At 27.1% G+C, this 6,277-nt stretch overlaps 7 non-coding genes across 7 annotated transcripts; 4 read left to right on the top strand and 3 right to left on the bottom strand.

Annotated features, from left to right (window-relative positions):
• The first annotated feature begins 215 nt into the window (after positions 1 to 215).
• Positions 216 to 289, top strand: TRNAI-AAU (transfer RNA isoleucine (anticodon AAU)). The gene has a single exon. It is a non-coding gene; the product is annotated as a tRNA-Ile (tRNA).
• Positions 290 to 479: 190 nt separating this feature from the next.
• Positions 480 to 553, top strand: TRNAI-AAU (transfer RNA isoleucine (anticodon AAU)). The gene has a single exon. It is a non-coding gene; the product is annotated as a tRNA-Ile (tRNA).
• Positions 554 to 1,145: 592 nt separating this feature from the next.
• Positions 1,146 to 1,219, top strand: TRNAI-AAU (transfer RNA isoleucine (anticodon AAU)). Its single transcript has one exon. It is a non-coding gene; the product is annotated as a tRNA-Ile (tRNA).
• Positions 1,220 to 1,535: 316 nt separating this feature from the next.
• Positions 1,536 to 1,607, bottom strand: TRNAE-UUC (transfer RNA glutamic acid (anticodon UUC)). The gene has a single exon. It is a non-coding gene; the product is annotated as a tRNA-Glu (tRNA).
• Positions 1,608 to 1,857: 250 nt separating this feature from the next.
• TRNAE-UUC (transfer RNA glutamic acid (anticodon UUC)) lies at positions 1,858 to 1,929 on the bottom strand. Its single transcript has one exon. It is a non-coding gene; the product is annotated as a tRNA-Glu (tRNA).
• Positions 1,930 to 2,195: 266 nt separating this feature from the next.
• TRNAE-UUC (transfer RNA glutamic acid (anticodon UUC)) lies at positions 2,196 to 2,267 on the bottom strand. The gene has a single exon. It is a non-coding gene; the product is annotated as a tRNA-Glu (tRNA).
• Positions 2,268 to 3,717: 1,450 nt separating this feature from the next.
• On the top strand, positions 3,718 to 3,790 carry TRNAR-ACG (transfer RNA arginine (anticodon ACG)). Its single transcript has one exon. It is a non-coding gene; the product is annotated as a tRNA-Arg (tRNA).
• Positions 3,791 to 6,277: the final 2,487 nt, after the last annotated feature.

Raw genomic sequence — 6,277 nt, 5'->3', positions numbered from 1 at the left:
TAGCAATTGTTATTTGTTACAGGTAAGTTAATGGGGTGACTTCTGCAAGATTTTCTGTGATGAAGGTAATCAAATTTATTTAAAAAGAAAAACAAAACAAATAAGTAAAACAACAAAGATATTTAGAATGATTAAAATTAGTTTATATACTATTTATTGATTGCTAGTGTGCATTTGACAAAGAAATGACATTATAATCCACAGGCGAACGCATCGGCCCATTAGCTCAGTTGGTTAGAGCGTCGTGCTAATAACGCGAAGGTCGCGGGTTCGATCCCCTCATGGGCCAAATTTTTTTTTCTTTCCTATTCAATATTTTTTTTTTTTCTTTTTTGTTCAATAATAACGCATAGATTAGAAGACAGAATAATTTTAAGCAAATATGTAAAAAAAAATATTTTATTCAATTTTCTTTTGATATTATTATTTATAAGATTCAGAGCCTATATGTTTAACTCCAAGAAAGCTGTCGTCAAGTTGGCCCATTAGCTCAGTTGGTTAGAGCGTCGTGCTAATAACGCGAAGGTCGCGGGTTCGATCCCCCCATGGGCCAATATTTTTTTTTCTTTTTTTTTTTACACCAGATATAGATGTTCTTTTATTTTTTAACTCGACTAATTTAAAATATACAATCCTTAATATACATTTTTAAATAAAAATTGTAAATAATATTATACCAATGTAACCATCACGGTACTAATATTAAGTATAGATATTTCTGTTTTGTTTTTTTTACTTTTTTTCTTTTTTTCTTTTTTTTTTTCTTTTTTTTCGAAAAAACGATTATATTACGTGTTCGGGTGACAAGTCTTTTATGTTGCTTTGTTATTTGACACTTGAAAGAACGATCGTATAGTTTTCCATCTGTATTTGTCGTGACGATAACGAAACGATTAAGAAACAATGAGTCGGTCGGGTAACGATATCGAACTTTAAACATAACATGTTCTCAATTCATTGCTGCATATAATTTTCATTGACTTTTTGTAATCCACTTCAAACGGAAATTATTTTTTTTTTTCAACTATCATTAATAATAAAACATTCCATAATACATAGAAATAGAATTAAATATTTAAAAGTTTTAACAATGATTTGATAGGGATAATAACAATATAACATTACGCGAAGCACACGAACACATCGGCCCATTAGCTCAGTTGGTTAGAGCGTCGTGCTAATAACGCGAAGGTCGCGGGTTCGATCCCCCCATGGGCCACAATTTTTTTTCACTTTTTTTTTCAATTTATGTAAAATACAAAAAAAAATTTATAAAACTTACATTTTAATAGAAATATTCAATATTTTTATAAACTTTTTATAAATTTTTATATAAATATTTATATTATATTTCCTATAAAAGTCATCTTTTTTATTACCGCTTCATTTACTTTATACCGTTTAATGAATTGTATAATCAATATCATTTAAAATATAAAAATAATTATTTATAATTAGATAGTTTAAATCAGAATATTTTGTAAAATAAAAGAATTTAATAAGAAAAAAAAAAGTGAAAAAAATTATTACTCCTATTCCGGTACCGGGAATCGAACCCGAGCCTCCTGGGTGAAAGCCAGGTATCCTAGCCACTAGACCATACCGGAGATGTTAGTCACTTTTTCATTATAAATAGTAATTCCCTATGTAAATATTTGTATCATTATTTAATCTGGTAATTTTTATTTCTAAGTCGATTTATTTGATATTGTATAACGAATTAGTTAATTAATACTGCTTAAAAAATAAAAATAATTAAATCTATCTTTTACGTAATTAGATGGTTAAAATCAGAAAATAAAATAAAATAAAATAATAAAATAAGATTATAAAGGTTAAAGGAAAAAAAAAATTACATTCCGGTACCGGGAATCGAACCCGAGCCTCCTGGGTGAAAGCCAGGTATCCTAGCCACTAGACCATACCGGATATGTTATTCAATACTTAAAATTTTTGTAAATTTATTGCATACAAATATTTAGACTATATTATAATTCATAATTTTTTTTTTTATTGTTCGCTTCGTTTATTTTATATTGTATGAATTAATTGCACTGTCAATGTTGTTTAAAAAATAAATGTAATTATTTTTTAATCAAGTGGATCATTTGAATATTGGAAAAGATTTAGAAACATTATGAAATAAAATAAAATTATAAGTAAAAAAAAGACAAGACAAAGAAAAAAAAAATATATTCCGGTACCGGGAATCGAACCCGAGCCTCCTGGGTGAAAGCCAGGTATCCTAGCCACTAGACCATACCGGATTAATGAAGAAGATCTAATGTGTATATGTACAAATGCAATTTTTATCATATATCTTGCATTTATGCATTTATATAATTAAACATATTTATAAATGTATTTAATCATTTTTATATATACAGGCACCATCTATTATTTATTAATAATCGTTTATTTAATTCGTAATTAATACGCAATTTATATAAGAATAAATGTCTCGTTGAAAATATAGAAAATTGATGATATTAATTAGTGTAAAATATAATTTATTTTAATAATTATATTTTATTACGTTGGAAATAAACTTAGCACTGATACTTGTTCTGTTCTGCCGCGTTTTTTTTTTTTTTTTTTTTTGTTAAGGGATGAACAGACGAAGGAATGGGACCATCCTGCGGGGATATAAAAATAAGTTTAGTTTCCATTTTCTTTTTCCGGAGATATTTTTAAGTTTTTCATGGTATATAAACGTAACTTTTAGCTTTATGTGTCAATTTCTTTTTCTTTTTCTTTTTTTTTCTTTTTTTTCTGTTCTTTTTTTTTTTTTTTTTTTTTAAATCAGTATATTATAAAATGACGAAGTTGTTCGTTCGTTTGCTAACGTTACTTCCTTTAACATCAATTTATGCTCGTCTTTATTGCAAAGTACTGAAACATCTTAAATGAATATTTTCGATTGATTTGTCAAAATAATTATTTAAAATATATTATTATATTATTTAAAATATTAACTTACGAATTTTTCAAATTTTCTATTATTGCAGAGATGGTAACGATTTATAATGGAGAAATGTTTTTATTGTGAAAAAGAAAAAGGAAAAAAAAAAGGAAGATAGAAAACTCGATTTGATATGTTTGTAAAGAAAAATTAAATAATTGAGATTAAATAATCTACATTGTAGAATATTTATTATTATATTATTTTAGAATATTCTCTATTATTATAGAGTACATTTGAATAAAATTTAGTGATGGAGATTTTGTTTCTGAAAAGTCGAGAAAACATAGTTTCGAAAAAAGCATAAGAAAAGTTTTAATAACATATTCGATTTAAGCAATTCTTTATACATTGATATAACTTCGTTAAATGTCAGAATTTTCAAACGATGTTTTATGCACTTTGAAGCTTTTTAGATAATTATGTTTTTATATATATTATTTTTTTTTTTAATTATGCATATAAAAGTAAGTTTAATACATTAATACTAAAACTGATAATATGTTGTATTATTAATCACGATTAAATAACGATCGAATTTGATTTTGACGCATTGCAATATTTACGCTGCTGATAATAATTAATTATTACTGGTTATAAATTTTAACGCTCATTAAAAATATTTTCATCGATTTAATTCTAATAAAATAATTTTTATTATTATCATCCTTTTTTTTTTTTTTAATTAATATTTTAATAATTAATAAAAAATGTTTATTCCATAAAATTGTATATATCTAATCCGTGACCTCAACGGTCCTGTGGCGCAACGGATAACGCGTCTGACTACGGATCAGAAGATTCCAGGTTCGAATCCTGGCAGGATCGAAAATTAATTAATCATATATTTTTATTATTTTAATGTCTGAGATATATATTATACGCAAAATCATTTTTCTTATGCATTTCATTTATCACTACGCGTTAAGGCTGTTGTTCATATTACTTTTCGCTTGTAGAGCGACTTTTGTTCAACTTTTGTTCGAGCGAAATTTTGTTCGACTTTATGGTATGAACAAAATATGTACTGTGCAATAGAGAAACTCTATATCATTATGCATTATAAATCGTTGTATAAGCTTGCGTAAAGTTATACTGACTCGCGCTTAACTTAACAATGGAATTAGTGCGTGATATAAATTTTTGTACGTAATTAAAATTAATATAGATCGTTTGAATAATTAGAAAATTGTTTAAATAATAAATTATTGAAGTTTGACCTGTACAAAAAAAGTGATGAAAGATTTACGATCTAACGATAACACTACTTGTATATATTATTATATCCTTTCAAAATCAATACAAAAATGAATGGCGTTGGTTTGTCTTTCAAAAGGAAGCAAAAAAAAAATTCAACGCCATACGGCGCGTAATCTATTTATCTAATCGAAATGATGAAAAGAATCGTTCAAAATTTCACACAATCAAATGGCTTTACGCTCTACTTTATAAAAATTTAAACCCATCTGTTTGAAAGATATTAATAGACATTATTAGAAGTCTAGAAGAATAATAAAGAAATTAGTATTTTTTGTATACCTTTCTCGAAAAAGATATCGTTATATACTATATATTTAAATATTTTTATTTATGTTTAATTAACATATATCATGTCCAAGTATCTATAATGAAAAAGTAAAAATTTGAGAAAATATTGAAATATATGCAGCTATTTGGTCGTATAAAACTTGCCTCGTATAATTTTAGATAATAGCTTTCGACATAACGCAAATAATAATGTCTCACCATGTAGAGGTTGTTCTGTATGGAGATGCAAAAGAAAAATCCAAAAGAAAATTATTTCGATAGCGATCGAAGTCAGTTGAAAAATTCATTTTTGTTTACGATTATTAAAACGAGCACGTTTAAATTTCAACTCTATCTAAATATTAATTTATTTCTATTTTATATATTTAACACGTGTTACGAAGCTATGAAATGTTTAAATTAATACGCTATTGTTTAAACATTAGATTGTTATACTCCGTGCTCCCTTTAAAATTGTTCAAATAATTTTAAAATAATCGCAATTATGAATAATTTAATCGTAACATCGCAAAATTTAATTTCTATTGGAATATTGAATTTAATTATTTTACGTTTAATGCGTTTTACAAGTAGTATAATGTTTAATCGCATTTAATATTGTTGAAATATTAATTAATTATTTAATTTATACACCTCCACGTTCAAATATCAGTAAAATATTTAACTGATGTTAAGATAAAGAAGATTCAAAAAACGAAAAGATTAGATTAGAAGTTACATTAACTTTTTTTTTTTTCTGCAACATTAAAAAGATCTATTTCCTTTATCATAAAAGCTTTTTCTTCTTGCGTAACATACACACACATACACACACACACGCGCGCGCGCACACACACACACACGTACATACATATACATAGATATTCACACATATTCTCATAGTATTCTTAACACGACCTCTATAATATTTCCTTCACTCATAATAATTTTTCTTCTCTGATCTTCAGTCAAGAGAAAGGAAAGCGACTTGTTTTTTTGTACCATAGGTGTGTACCACAGATCGATCTTTTTACAGGTTTGTATGTGTAGGTATTACCAGACTTTGTCTAACACGCTCTCACCCCTTCGTTTTCTTGCTTCTTTAAAAATTAAAGAAAAATATAGTCGCCCTGGGAAACCTTTGAAAAAAGCTAGAAAGAGTAGTATTTTCGATGGAATAGGATCGTCTAGCTTTTTCCAAGCTTATCACGAGTTGACTGTAAATGCATGATAGAAAAGGAAAAAGGGAATATGGAAAAAGGGAAAAAATAAAGAAGAACTGGAAAAGATAAAAAGGAAAAAGAAAATGTTTAAAGACCAGCTCTCGCCATTAAGGAAATGTATAAGCTAACGGAGAAGCTGAGTCTCTCGAAATTACCAGAGAGAGAGAGAGAGAGAGAGAGAGAGAGAGAGAGAGAGAGAGAGAGAGAGAGAGAGAGAGAGAGAGAAGAGAGAGAGAGAGAGATGCTTCATGTATTATTAACGAGATATCTCGCTGTTTTTTCCTTTTTTTTATTCTTTTTTTTATTTTTTATTTTTTTTTTTTTTATTTTATGCGGAAACTTAATTATTCGCACGGTCTATTTAAGAAGAAAATGGCGTTTCTTAAAACGGAAGTTGAACCAACGCGATTTTGCACTACACCAGAAAGTAATTATAATCAGGAAGACAGGCAGACGGGAAGAGAGAAAAACAGAGAGAGAGAAAGAGAGAGAGAGGGAGAGAGAAAGAAAGAGACATTTCCACAAAATGTTTTCCTTTTAAAAAATTAATCAGTAGAAATAAACA

This window comes from Vespa mandarinia, chromosome 4 (assembly GCF_050613455.1).
Source record: "Vespa mandarinia isolate Hongniang chromosome 4, ASM5061345v1, whole genome shotgun sequence".
In the NCBI taxonomy this organism is placed as follows: Eukaryota; Metazoa; Arthropoda; class Insecta; order Hymenoptera; family Vespidae; genus Vespa; species Vespa mandarinia.
The sequence above is the reverse complement of the archived record's forward strand: the minus strand, read 5'-3'. Positions and strand labels throughout refer to the sequence as shown.